Genomic DNA, 15,827 nt, shown 5'->3' on the forward strand with positions numbered 1-15,827 from the left:
AGAGACATATTGACCCAAACTGTACATCCAAGTCGCAACTTGATAAGGTCGCCAGAGAATCCACCCGGCTAACTCTGACCTTTCCTTAGGGATCCAACAAGGAATCTTGTTGGAATTGTAGGGTTGAAAATTCTTTTCTTGATAACAACTTTACATTATTGTTTTCTCCAAAAGGTTTTAGGAACGCTAGAATTTTCTCTCTTTTCTTTTCTTTTTTTTCTGTGTTATAGCTTTTCTCCAAGAAATTCTTTTTAGTCTTCATTAGTTTCTAAATAGGTTTTGAAAAATTGCACCAACGGTCAATAGATTTTTACAAAATCTGATTTCGCCTATATGGCTGTTGATGTGCAGTGACTCGTATGGTAAATTTTCTGCCTATTCAAACTCAACAAGTGGACAAAATAGTTCGTTTTAAAAATTCTAAGAGTTTAGTGTGTCAAGTTTGACAAAAAAAAAAAAGATATTGGGATAGATGAGATTCGCAAAATTATAAGTGAGCCGCCCAAACCGGACCCTTTCTTGATAATTAAATTATGGTACTTTTTTGTTAATTAAGCAATTTTTTTTTATTTGTGCATTAAGTTGATTTTTTTTTTTTGTCTGTGTGAGTGTTTTTTGTTAGGACTTGCTTGGTATGTAGTTTGGGGCATCCAATCAGTTTGCACTTCATTTGTCAAAGAAGAAGGGGCAATAGTGCCATCTTCACTTCCAGATGTATTCTAGATCACTTTTTTTTTTCTTTTTATTCCTTTCTTTTTATCAATTTTAAACCTGAAATTATGTAATTAACAACGCAATGGCTGGATTCAGCCTAAAATAATTTGAATATTAGTTAGCCAGTGGCCACTTTGGCTTCTAAATTGTACTTTAAATTTGGCAGGAGTTATTGTGCATACGTGGCCTGTGAATTGCTCTTTACTAACTCAGGATAGTTGTTGCTTTGTTGTTCTATGTAAAGAACCAGCTTTCCTCTGTTTCGTGTGTACTTTTTGCCTTGTGAATTGTGATTGCAGATTATTGCACTAGACAGTGGGTTTAGTAACTCACTCATAGCAACTTGTGAACAAATATGCTTCTTGATAGCCGCTGCTGATTTGGAATTTAGATTGCTGCTGCCTTGGCTTTGGACCATTTTGATGGCTATAGTGATATGCTAATAGACATTGGCGTTACCATTTTGTTCCCTAGTGACTTACTACTGCTTTGCTATTTAATCTTGTTAATTTCAATACCTCAGCCTATTGGATTAGTGAGGATGGTAAATACTGCTTTTATTGCCATTTGGGACTTGCAAAAATCTCTTAATCCATGCAGCTGTAAATTTCCAATTTTGAGCAAAAATTGCGGGATATGCCGTGAAATGCTTTGAATTGATGGGAAAACAGGTTTTCAAGCTCAGAACTTCGAGCTCGAGTCGATTACTCGAACTCGACAAGGCTGGACAAAAATGTCAAGCTTATTCAAGTCAAGTTTAAGTTTCTTTATCACTACCACAAGTCTCGATCTTTTAGGTTTTCTATTCGTCCGACCTCAAGCTGACCTGAGAGCAGATCCTCTGACCAATATTTTGTGTCCAATTTCCTGTCCAATGTGAAACTATGTAGTTTCACTTATTATATCTGCTGATATGACAACTAAAAATAGGTGGCTGTTTGGCTGTCTTATACTTCTTTTTCTTTCTTCTTTTTTGGGTAACATAAAATATTGGACAGAGGATCTACTCTCGAGCTGACCTCAAGTAGAACTGGCAATGAGGAGAGAGTCCTGCAAAGTTGAGCTTGGGTATGATTTGGTTCAGTTATTATACTTTTTACATTACTTAATATACAATTACATTACATTATTATTTTCGAGATAAAAGTGGTATAAATGAATAAAATATTTGACATATACAATATCATGATGTATTTATACACAAAAAATTGAAAAATATATAACGGTAGGATGAAATCACACAAAATACAATTGTATTGAGTCCATGTCCATGACAATTATCGAGTTTTGATCTCAAGTGTAGTGCAATGATCGAGTTTTGAACTTAAGTATAGTTCTACTTGAGTTCATTTGGACTTGAATGCATCTCTAGTCTCGAAGTGGAAAAATAAAAAGTCGTCCCCGGTTCTATATCTTGCTAAGCTCCTGGATTTGGTTCCTCGATGAAATGAAACCAAAAGTTTGTCAGGTGCACGAGTGAATTGGAATTAGTTCTAGAATCATGGGGATCAACCATATAAAGACCACAAAGTGTTTGGGCTTAATTCGTGGGTTTACATTTTGGAACTCCAAATGATTTCTTATTGGGCTACACCAAGTTGGTTCTTTTCAAATAACGAAGTGGGCTGCTCAATCTTCGGTTAAAGAAATTCAAGAACTTCGAAACTCATTTTCAAGAGTTAGCAGACTAACTCATCCTCAAGTCTTGAAGTGGAAGCATTTGGCGACATTAATATTTTAATATTTAATTATTTAAGAAAATAATTAAACATAGTTTCTTCAATTAATCAAGAAAAAAATATATAATTATTTTCTTAACTATTTAAATGTCAAAATTTATATCAACATTAGTATTTTGTGTATCTCTTGATTGAGAAGATATCAAGACAATTAACAGTCGATGCCAAAGTACATGTGAGATTTGAAAGAGCATCCATTTGCAAATTTGCAATCAAAACAAGGTCCTGTCTATCTGTTGTATGTGTTGGCATGTTCTTGATGCTTTTGCTGCCACTAATGCACCTTTCAGTGAAATGGATGAGATTATTTAGTTTATCAACAAAAAAATTACTTATTCCTAATGTGAACTGGTAAAAAGAAGTTTTTCTTACTTTGCATGCATATCATTTGTGAAGTACTCTACACCAATATAACACTTAAGCATGGTTTGCCGTCACGGGTCACAGTCGCAGTCGCGATTGTTCCACATCCGTCTCAACATATCAATTGGATATCGGATGATACACACATTATAGCATATAAAGTTTTCAAAAAATCTGAAAAAATTACTAAAAATAAAAAATACCATAAAAGGCATAATCTGAAAAAAAAAAAAAATCTGAGTTGACTCTAAGTTGACTCGGATATTTTGACTGATTCCATGCATCACGGATTTAAATCGACCAGTATCAGCCAAATCAAAGTGAGTCACCGCGAATATGAAATTATTCACGATTCAGGGATCAGAATCGTACCAATCCCCTCCGTTCTGATTATGGCTCAATATTGGACTCTGCCAAGATAGCTAACCATGCACTTTAAGGGTCCGTTTGTTTCGGGTGAAAATGTTTTCTAGGAAAATATTTTCCTAATTTCTCGTGTTTGGTTGCACAAAAGTTACTGAAAACATTTTCCTATGTAAAATATTTTCACTCATCTTATGGAAAACAACTTCCCTTCCAAACTTACTGAAGTTGTTTTCCAAAATGCGTGCATCCCACCTGTAGTATGTTCCAAACTTACTGAAAACATCTTGTAGTATGTTTTTTTTTTTTGAGTGTAAACAGGAGAATTCGAATCCAAAACCTCTTCCTTACACTCCCTCCCCCGTACCACCCAACCCAACCCAACCCTCCCCCTAGTATATTCAAAATAAAAAAAAACCTCATCCTGCTCATCCTATGCTAGTAATTAATTATGTATAATAGGGACATTCTTTCCTAGAAAAACTTTCAGCAGTGAGAGTGCAAGATATATGTCACAATAAGCATTGCATGTGATTGATATTTGACACTAAATGGACAGCAATTTGTTTATTGCTTAAGGAGATATTTTTTATTCATATATACATTTCTCCAAGATTTTTTAAAGTTAAACAATGAGATAAATTTTCTTATTTTGTATGGGAAGAAGTATGTAGTTATAATGTGTAGAAAGTAAAGATAGAGATAAAAGTGAAAATATTTCAAAAGTTAAACAAACACCAGAAAAATGAAGTAAGAAAATATTTTCAATAAGCTAACCAAACACCTGAAAATGATGAAAGGGAAATGATTTTCATGGAAAATTACTTCCACGGAAAATATTTTCCCAAGGAAAACATTTTACTTCCAACCAAACAGACCCTAAGTGTCCAAGCAGAAGTACTCTACACACATCATACACGTATCATTTGTGAAGCACTCTACACAAATATAACACTTAAATGTCCCAGGAGAACGTGATTGAATCAATAATAGATTTTTTTTGAACTTTTGGACAAGAAAATTTACATATTTACAAGATAATGTGCGTCAGCACATAGTCCTAATGGCTAATGCTAATAATAACATTCTTGATAACATTACTCTTTGAGATTACTAAGAGAAAAACTTCTTTCTCTTGCCCAAGATTTTTATATGATGCCATTGCTAATTTGCTACATAAAGATAACTACCGCCCTGACCAAGGTTCAGTTAAAATTAAGTGGGCAAAATTTATTCAGGAAGTGGAATGTCTACTAACTCCTTCTTATATGGAATATGATCTCCATGATCTCGATTAAGACTTCCATCCTCCATATGAATTTGAGCATTTGGATCATACTTTGCCGGTTCTTTGAACGTGTCAATCGTGTCTTTTCGAAACATAAGATAGAACACAGCAACAATGTAGACTGCCATCAAGGGAAATACCAGGATTCCGATGAACACATTGCCCACTTTTGATAAACTGTTATGAATTAGCCATCCAACAAAGTCTGTGCTGAGGTAGTATATATTGATGCCAATGATTCCTAGCCCCAAAATCCAGGAAATCACGATTACCTGCATCAAACATTGAAATTTTAGTCAAATCAATTGTTGGTCAAAATATACATATATCAATGGATTATATAAACGTCTTTTCCCACTAGGAATATGAATGTGACTCAGGACTACGTCTAAGATTATTCTATTTGGTACACGACCAGAAATAGGCCTAGTATCACTTTTTTCCACGAGAAGTTCATGAAAGTTTATGCAATTCAAAGTGTCCTATTTACTTCTAATTTGTATGTACTTAATTTATACCTTTCAAGTACTGCATTAAAAATATAAAAACAAAACATACATCTATACCATCAATTTTCTAGATACAATTATTTTGTCAACAATTAGTTGTTTCACTATAAAGAGTCAAAAAGTGCAAATGCTCACATAAATGGAGTTCTTGTAAGGGCCCATCTTTGTGGTACTGCTGCTAAACTTAAGAAGAGGGATGAGGGCAAATGGTAGTTCAAAAGAAAGGATCATCTGCACAGGCCAAAGAGGATAAATGATCAGGTCAATTAGAGAGCAAATGGTAGTTCAAAAGAAAGTTCGATCTGTTAAGTTGGTTTTTTTTTTTTTTTATTAAAATAAAATAAATTTATAGTACATTAGAGAGTACAAACTGAAGCTATTATAATGAGCCATCCAGCCCCGGAAGATCCACCAATTATTGAAACAATAAGACTTGGTGTGATTGCAATGCACCTGGTCATCAGATTCCTCAACCACTTCTTCATCTTAAGGTCCAAGAATCCCTATTGTTTTGAAAATAAAACAAAAAACCCAAATGCTCATTTTAGAAATCTTTTGATAAAAAATATCGAAATTGTTAAACCAGTAAGAAGATACAAATTTCCAATACCTGCATAATAAACTGTCCAGCATACGTGCCAGTTATTGTAGAGCTCTGTCCAGATGCTAATAATGCTATTGCATAAATTGTAGAGCTTGATCTTCCGAGAACATTCTGTTAAGGAAAATAATTTTGTTTAACCAGGAAGAGCCTATGCAGCTAGGATTTCAAGAGTAAAATGGGTAAGTTAAACTTTTCTTGACTTTTTTCGAGTTTTATTATGATTCTTGATATACAATTTGAGCTTAGCAATTCTGACAGAATATCAAATAAGCTGCTTTAAAATAGAGGGTTAGAAATATTTTAACTTTAGAAACTTTTCTATCTTGTCAAAATTGTGGGAATAACCTAAAATGAAATATGAAATTATCCCTTAAAAAATGATATTTTTAATAAATGTCCTTTTTAAAGTAAATCTTTTGCATGCATAAAATTAACCTTTTCCTCCTAAGCTCCACATCCCAAATTGGACATGGGGCTCTGTATCATAATTTTTATTGTTTAAAAGTTTGCCTTGTGGAAAAGTTAAGATGGAAAGCAGTTAAAATAAAACAGTGACAAGGATTCCATTGCTTTACAAGCCATCAATCAGACAACTTTTCAGCAATTATGACAAAGACAAAGGATTAGTCAGCATAATTTGCTTAACACAATTTCCCCCAAAAAAAAAAATACAATTCTAATTTACCTTCAGAAGGAAAGAGGCAGAGTTAAGAGTTAGATCATTGCAACTCTCAATTCTTTCTCGTGAAAGGTTCTCTCCTGAGCAAACAGCTCCGGATACAGATATAACTGCAACATTGATTAAAAAGGCCACAAACAATGCAAATCCACTTTCTATGAGAAAGAATCGACATGCATCCTGCAAATTGAAGCACAAAACAAGTAAAATCAATCACTATATATGCTAAATATTTGTTATTCTCATTTGATTGATTGTATTCTTTCCCATTCTTAATTTTTGCATTTTTTAATTTTTTTTACCCTTTTTTTTCTCACTTTAATTTTGTTGATGTGCATAATGATCTTAAATTTCCGTACATTGATGCCCCGCTCTGATTTTGGTATTTTTCGAGAAAGCACGAGAGCTGAATGCAGGAAGAGGTTATGCCTGTCAACATTTGAAATTTTAGGATTAATAATGATAAAGAAAATAATTTTGCAAACAATTGGAGCTTGATCTCCTGTTGAATATTTGATGGATGTTAAGGACGTGTTTGGACTCACGGCATTACGAGTGCCCCTAATAAAGCAATGGCATCGCCTGTGGCACTATTACCATTGAGCTTCGGAACAAACATGCCCTTAAGCACATCTCTTGCTGGAGGCTTTACATAACTTAATTCTCCAAGAAAACATGCAGCCATGACGAATACTAGAACTGAAACCACCAATTCAAGCTTCCTCACCTATTTTTCCACCAAGCATAATGAAATTGGTTAATTAATCAGGGTACACAAAGACAAAAAATTAAGAAACTCTTTTATGTCCATAGTCATTAACTGGGGTAATTCGAATTTGCACACAAATAATCCATCAGGAACGTATCAATTTGGATTCTTAACTTCTACTTAGACTGCTTAAATTTTTGTTCATTAGTCAAAAACATAAACCACTAAACAAAGAAAAACATCTATGTTTCAAAGCTTCTAAGGTAAAAAATTAGTGGAATGTTTCAAGCATCTATGTTTCATTTCATATGATTTGCATATGATTGAAAGTTTTTGACTCTCCTATGAGCTTCTTTTTGCCTTCTTTATATATATATATATATGTATGTATATGTATATGTATATATATGTATATGAATATGTATATATAAACTTGATTATAATTGCCTTCTATTAAATATAAAGGTAAAAGAATGTGGATTCATAGGAGTCCAAGTATAGAATCCAAAACAAGAAGAAAAAGCAAATCATCTTAATTAATGAAGAAAAAAAAAAGGTCTTATTCAACATTAGTGTTCTTCAAATGGCAATCTCAAGAAGTGAAATGTTAGTAATTTTATATCAATCATCTTATCTTTAAATGTCTGTTCAGGGAACAAGATTATTTTTTGACTTACTAAACAAGCAATCCAATATGATTAAATCTTGCAGGGTATCATGGATGCATGAAAGCCGGCTCATTCATTTTATATTCTTGTTACACCCCTTGCATATGGTGAGACTGGTAAATTAACATCTCAACTACAGATATTTAGAATTCATATAAAAAAAAAAAAGACTGAAAATCACAATACAGCTAAACTACAAATATGAGAATCCCAAAAATTAAAGAGATGGACCATTATTTAGTTTGTATCTGCAGTATAAGTTATATGCGGCTTAGAGTAGGATTTTCTGGCCATTTATTACTACCAATTATTGGAGAAGTTATATACCAACTGGATTTTCTCTTATCCAAAAGCTAGCCAAGAAGAGTCAATCAGGGTGGTTCAAAATATTTGGTAGGTCCTCTTGTATACCCAAGAAAGGACCAATTTGCGGGAACATGCAAGGACAAAATTTTGACCATGAGAGTTTGATAGATGCAACTAAAAGAAAGAGACAACATGAATAGATAGGATCAATTGACTTACTCCATATTTTTGCAGGCCGAGAAGTAAGAGAGTGCTCATCCCAGTACAAAGAACTCCAACCCACAGTGGGATGTGGAACAATATGCTAAGTGCAAATGCTGTCCCAATGACTATTCAAAGATAAAATAGTTAAACACTCTTATAATCTGTAATGCTTGTTCATCACTTATATTTGTCAGCATGGACGGACACAGAATAAATATTTAAGAGTCAACTTAATTCACATACAGTTTGAAATTAATGTAAAATGATATAAAATTTTCATTAGGACAAAACCTAGGCTCGACTTATTTCGTTTCTATTGAAAAGAATATACGTGTGATAGATAGATGATTTGTATAAGGTACTAAAAATTTTCAAAATAAAATACAGACTTTACCAAAAACTTCCCATCCAAATAAAGCCAAAAATTTTCTTTAGTATGTAATTTTCCTTCATCACCTATATATTGGAACCGGTTGTTCGGCCAGCATGGAGAAGTGGAAACTGTAATTAACGTACAAAATATTCGATTTTGTAACTTTAAATTCATCAGCATGGACGGACGCAGAAAATTTAGTTTGAGAAGTGAATTTCATAATATAAAGTTTTTCTGAGGCTTGGCTTTTATTATTTTTATTGAAGAGAATGTACATGTCACACAAAAATGATTAAAAACCTGTAAAAAAAATTTCAAAACTGAAAAAAAAATGTTTGTTAAAAAACTTGCCATCCAAATAGAGCCAAAAATTTATAGTACCGGGATCCACACTGATCAGTGTAGATTAACTGCCATGCAAGCGGTCAAATATATATAAATTTTTTCAGTAATATATAATATCTAAAGTATCAACTACCTTCAGGAATATCAGCAGCTATGACAGCAACCTCTGCTAGCAACCACAGGGAGTATGTCACATATTTAGGATATTCAGCCTTGCACAACTCTGATAAATGTTTTCCTGCACAACCCAAAAAGAAAATTCTAAGTTTTTTTTTCTGGTTAAAAAATAGTATTTCCAAATATACTGGTATGAATATATACTTTGTCTTACCAGTGGTTACACCAAGGTTTGCGGCCAAAGATTGTATAATTAGAGCAAAGATTAATCCAATGAAGATGATCCACAATAGCTGCATTTACACGACATATTTTTTTTTATGTCATTTACACAAGTGTTACTTTTTGCACATATTTCTGAAATTAAATTTCCGAGCTAAGATTGGAAACATCTTTGCTTGCCTCATATCCATGGTTTGCTCCAGCTTGCAAGTCAGTTTCCACTGTACAAAGAGACCACAGAGTTTAGATGAAATTTCTAACTTTGTCTACAGGCACAGTGACGTGAGAGCCGAACCCTTTTCTAAAGCACAAAATTGCATATAAGAGAAGGGGAGTGGGGAGGGTCGCTTACAATTTCCGGGGTCGACATATGCCATTGAAACAAGAAAACCAGGTCCAATGAAGAACAAGAATTTTCTCCATCCAGGTTTCTATACGACAGATCAAGAAAGAAATTCATGTATTAGATTTAGACTTTCAAAAACCCTGATTTAAAACTTAAAACAGGTCTAATTTACCTCCTCTTGAGGGTCATGATCAAGATCAAAATGTTTGCTTTCATTAATGGAGGGTGAACTTTCATGTATTGCAACTACTCTTTTGCAGCCTCCAATATTTTCTTGAGTTTGCAGCTCCAAGGTGTCCATTTAACTTCCTTTCTTTACAAATCGGAGTAGTAGTTTGTTTGAAGTGTTGTTTATGACTTGTGGAGGCCTTTATTTATAGTGTTTAAACAAGAGGGGTTTGAGCATTCTTCTTGCATGAGAGAAGTAAGAAAAATCATTAAAGAAAAGGGTACGTGCAAGGTATCATTCTTGCATCGTGTTGCGTTGACACTAGTCGCACGGAAGGCCGGTATAATGGATATTCGTGTAATTTGCTAGAGTTGATATACTTCCTCTGTGCCATAATTCGAATCGTCTTTGTAAAACTAACTTTTTAAGGGAACATGTAATCATTATATTTAAATGAATTGCATTTGAGTGATTTTACAATGTTATCCTGATATTCAACATTTAAAAGTATGAGGAATGCATTGGTAGGTAGGACAAGCTATTTTTTTTAAATGGCAAAGTTGAAAAATTAATAAAATATTATGTTAAGTTTTAGAGAATGACTCCTTATTTTGAAACATTTAAAAAGTGAAAACATAATAGTATTAATAATGAAAAGGAGGGAGTATTTGTTATAGTACTGCAGGATACAGAATTACAATAAATTGTTATATATGAACATATAAGATATTCAACTTATGTACGCTAATGTTTACTCCAATAAATTAAAATGGAAAAATCGTTCAAACCTCCCTTACATTTTGTAAAATGACTTTTTTCGTCCCTCACTTTTAAAAGTGTACTTTTACATTCCTTACAAATTCACATTGGTCAAATTTGGTTCTTATCTAGATTTCCAACTAGTTTTTTATTGAAATCCACCACGTGCCTTGCACCTGATCATTTTTTAAGGGCAAAATTATCAAATCAAAATTTACATAATTCGATTCATAGTCCCTCACATTTCACAAAATGAATTATTTCATCCCTCACATTTCACAAAATGAATTTTTCATCCTTTATATTTTACAAAATAAATTTTTTCATCCTTCATTGATCATGTGCACAAATAACTTTTTTTTTCAAACTCATGTATATATCTATTTGATTTCACCTGAATAAAATGAATAGCATATAATATATCTCTATTTGATTTCGTCTGAACGTACTGTTCAGGTAAAATTAAATAGATATATACGGGGGTTTAAAAAAATTATTAGTTTTTCAATCATGTTCATATCCTTTTGCTCAAAAATTGAAAATAAAAAAGATATTTAATTCTAAACATTATCAAGTGTTTACATTGAATTAGATTTGGACAGAAAAAATAAACAAAAGAAAAGTATGACAAAAAGAAGTAAGTGATTAACACTTTCAAATTTTAAGACAATTACAAGGCAAGAAATCAACTGTTGGTCTTAAAGGTAGCGAGTAAAAATTTCAGATTTAAACTACAATTTGTTAGCATGACTATAGAATTCAAATTAGGACCGATTACTTAGATGACCTTATTACGCAACTCAATAAATAATTATTACCAAAAGAGACAGGCTACAAATATTGAATAGATTCACATGGTAAAATTGTTAGATTTAAACCCACGTATATATCTATTGAATAGCATATATACAATTACAATAGTCTGTTTAAGTGAAATCAAATAGAGATGTATTACATGTTATTCGTACTGTTTAGGTGAAATCAAATAGATATATACATGAATTTAAAAAAAAAAAAAACTATTTGTACACATGATCAACAAGGAATGAAAAATTTTATTTTGTGAAATGTGAAAGACTAAAAATTTCATTTTGTGAAATGTGAGGGACGAAACAATTCATTTTGTGAAATATAAAGGACTATAGATCGAATTATGTAAATTTTAATTTGATAATTTTGTCCCTAAAAAGGGAAATTTGCCAAATTGGTCCCTAACATTTACCAAAAACACTTTTTTAGTCCCTAAAATATAAAATCAGCCAAAGTTGTCCCTCACATTTAAATTGTGATCCAATTTGGTCCTAATGCTCGTTTTTGCTCCTTTCTCCGGCTAAAAATAGCACGCTCCTCTCACGTGGTCATATTTTCAAGGGCAAAATTGGAAAACACAAATCCCAGATCCACTGGGGACGATCCCTGACCTCACGATCTTTACCAAATACATAGAGTCGATCCCTGACTCTCTAAGCAACGGGTGACTAAGTTCACCTGAACAGAAGCATATTTGGAGGTGATCAGAAGAGGTGCCGCATGTCGCTGGTGGAGGCGCGAGGAGAGAGAAGAGGGAGTGAAGTAAGGTGAGGTGAGGTACGCGACGCGCACCAGTGGCGTCGAGCAGCGGCGGCGGCGGGGCAGGCGGAGGATGAAATAGAGCCGCGCAGTGGCGGCGGCTGCTTCTCGTGGATGCGGGCTGCGGCGTCGGGGCAGGCGGAGGATGAAATAGAGCCGCGCAGTGGAGGCGGGCTGAGCAGCGGGCGGCGTGCGCTGGGATCGCGGGTGAGCTGGTGGAAGGATCACGCGGGCAGTGCTTAGAGCAGCGGAGCAGAGATCGCGCGGCAGTGGAGAGAGGCGGTGGACAAGCGAGGTTGGAGGGGCGGAGGATGTGGCAGCGGTGATGAGGGGTCTCGGTCGCGATGGAGAAGAAGAAACAGGGGAAAAGAAGAAAGAAGAAGAAAGCTTTTGTTTTCCAATTTTGCCCTTGAAAATATGACCACGTGAGAGGGGCGCGCTATTTTTAGCCGGAGAAAGGAGTAAAAACGAGCATTAGGACCAAATTGGATCACAATTTAAATGTGAAGGACAATTTTGGCTGATTTTATATGTTAGGGACTAAAAAAGTGTTTTTGGTAAATGTTAGGGACCAATTTGGCAAATTTCCCCCCTAAAAAATGATCATATGCAAGGCACGTACTGAATTCCGGCAAAAAACTAGTCAGAAACCTAGATAGAGACCATATCTGACCAATATGAATTTGTAAGGAACGTAAAAATATATTTTTAAAAGTAAGAGATAAAAAAAGTCATTTTATAAAATGTAAGGGACGTTTTGAATGATTTTTCCAATTAAAATTGTGCATTGTACTCTAAATACAACAAGTGTATTGTATCGGATCAATCCACAGTTATACTGGCCGCACTCCTTGTTACTTGGCTACGTTTCAACTCGATATATTGTGGGGATGTCATGAGTGAGAAATGCTTGTTGCCATTCATTAAAATCCACTGGAAAGCTGGAAAGAAAATTGGCTTAGCCTATTTAATTGGTATGTAAATAATATAAGACACAATTTGTCTGTTTTAGCTCATAGCTAATAAACCATAGGTGGCAAAATAACGGAAATTAACACAAAAAAAAAATGAAAAAGAAAGAAAGAATGGACAACCGGTTAAATATCTTTGGATAAGAACTAAAGAGGTAAATTTGAAGAAGTTTCCCCTATCCAATCCCCAACTTTTCATATATTAAGCTGGCTGTCTATATATAGAGTAGGACCGTTAGTATCTCAGAATGAGAATGAGGAATTTATAAGGCACAATATATACTATCGTCGAGTGTACTAATTAACTATGTTCACCAGTTTCAGCTGGATAGCCTAGAGTTCATGATAATTAGGGTTAGAACAGTTTTCTTTGTTAAAAAAGGAGTAGAATTGAAGTAGGAAGGGCCAAGAGGAATTAGAATTTAGGATTTCTAATTTCTGAGATCTCAACGTACAATGGGGTTAGAACAGTTGTTACAGCATTTGGAAATGAAATGCACTTTAGTATATTTCATATAGATGTTGCAAGGAATGCACTTTTAATTGCACATACCAGATCGAACACTAACTATTGGGAATGCTAGGTCGAAAATTTCAATCATACAGCTTTTCTAGTTGTTTAAAACAGTTAAATATAAAGACAAGCAATTGTCCGCTGCAGAATATTCAGAGATATGATGAAAAAGTCAATGCATATGGATGAAATTTCACACATTTGGACAAAATATATACGAGTGTATACGAAGTAAAATGATTTATTGAATCGGATGAAAACAACCCAACTAATCTAAGTCCGTCACTTGGCTGCTTTTCAAGTGAAAGCTGAAAAGAAAATTAGCTAAGTCCAGTTGTTTGGTAGGAAAATAATCCAAGTCTTTATGTCTTTTTCGTCTAATAGTTGACAAGCCAAATGTGAGAAAAGAAGGGATGAGTAACACCGAAGATTAAAAAGGAATGGATAACTTGTGTAAGAACTAAACAGGTAATATTGTGGAAAAACTTGTTTTTCAATCACCAAGTTTTCACATGATGCTGGCTCTCCATCTGAAAACTTGATGATATTTTGTGGAAGACAGAGCCCTTAACAAAAACATCAAGCACAAATCATCGAAGATAGAACTGAAAATGCAAGAGCTGAACAAATTAGGAAGTTAGAAAGATAAAAGTACAATCCTCGAGTGTAATGATTAACCATGTTTGCCATTTTCAGCTGGTTAGGTTAGATCTGGTGAGACTAGTTAGATCCCTAACAACTAGGGATCGCGAGTAGTTGTTACAAACCCTGAAAATGAACTGCATTTTTTTCTGCATTTCATAAATGTTGCATGGAACGCACGTTCTAACCATTAGCAATAATATTTGTTGGAAATCTTCAATCATACAACCTTCTTGTTTTAGCTGCCCTGTTCAAATCTTGTTCATGACGTAGAATAATAGACATACTTGATTAGACATGTGCATTATTATGGCTTAGAGTCAAATTAAATTTGCAATAATGGAGATAGACACCGTGGTGTGGCTTAATGAAAGTCTTATTTTGTAAAGGTAAATGCATGGTACATATATGGAGGATAATTAAAGAAAAGAATCTAATGATTATATCCTTTAGAGTATGTGTTACTGAAATCATCATTAAACTGTTTAAAATGGCACGATGTAGGAGTTGGTTATTAAACTTTTTTTATTTTGTCAAAAAAAGTCACGTTTTTTTTTATCATCGCCATGTTACCTATATTATTTTACTCTGTTCAAATCCAAAAGAGAGGCATAATTGGGTATATGAAATACCGATGGGACTGAATGAACCACGTAGGTCACTCAAATTGAGAAAACCAATCATTCGTACCATCCTGTCAATTTTAGCCAGTACGCACGTGCACGAAAAGTTCTACTGGGACAAAATGTCAACGGGGGAAGTCAAGCCAGCTCAAATGGGTTTGACACTGTACTTCGGGTCTTTGTCAGCGGCAATTCTGGAACTTCATAGATCACGTCATCTCCGGGTCCTTCCGTTTCCAATTACCGGCATCACTTGCCTCTATTTCTGTCCATTCCATCGCCCATCGATTCTTCGGAAGAGTCGGCCTTCATTGTACTGCTAACTAACTGTCCCTTTTATTTTTTACAGTTGTCTTTGACTATTCCTTCCCTTTCTTATTCATTTTTTCCCAATTATTTTCTAATTATTTGTTCCTAACCGGACATTTTTAACCACAAAAGTTTCTTGTATTTGACTTATTTAAACAAAAGGCAATAAAAGAAACGTTATTTTCTCGTATTCTTATCTTAGAGCATATAAACGGGTTCACTGCAATGTTTGAAATTCGAACAAGTAATTGAACCGATAAAATGGTCGGATCAACGTTTAATCGGTTTAACCAGTTCAACCCAATTCATTGATTTTTTTAATTTATTTTTATTTTTAAAAATAAAAATAATAGATAAGCAGAAAATATGTAAAATCAACACAAAAATCCTAAATAAGTAGAACCAGTGTTTTAAGAATTGGCAAATTTTTTTCCCATGGATATATACACAAAATTTAGGAGAGAACCAAACCGATATCATGGCTGGTTCTTAAAACACTGGTTCATTGAGAAGTTTTTTTTTAACAACTATCTATGGAATATTGTGTACATCTCCACCCACCATTAAAGTAGGGGTGGAGGATCTTGGACTAGACTCCTCTCTACTACATTGGCGAGAAAATTTTTTATTACATTCCAATAAAATTAATTTAAAATTTATTTTTGAAAATTAATACCGTTTATAATATATTTCGTTACTTGTGTTAGTTATACATAAATTTT

General features: G+C 33.9%; 1 pseudogene; it reads right to left on the bottom strand.

Annotated features, from left to right (window-relative positions):
• Window positions 1–4,409: 4,409 nt before the first annotated feature.
• Window positions 4,410–9,850, bottom strand: LOC113711501 (metal transporter Nramp7.2-like; annotated as a pseudogene).
• Between the last annotated feature and the right edge of the window lie 5,977 nt (window positions 9,851–15,827).

Source organism: Coffea arabica, chromosome 10e, assembly GCF_036785885.1.
Source record: "Coffea arabica cultivar ET-39 chromosome 10e, Coffea Arabica ET-39 HiFi, whole genome shotgun sequence".
Lineage (NCBI taxonomy): Eukaryota > Viridiplantae > Streptophyta > Magnoliopsida > Gentianales > Rubiaceae > Coffea > Coffea arabica.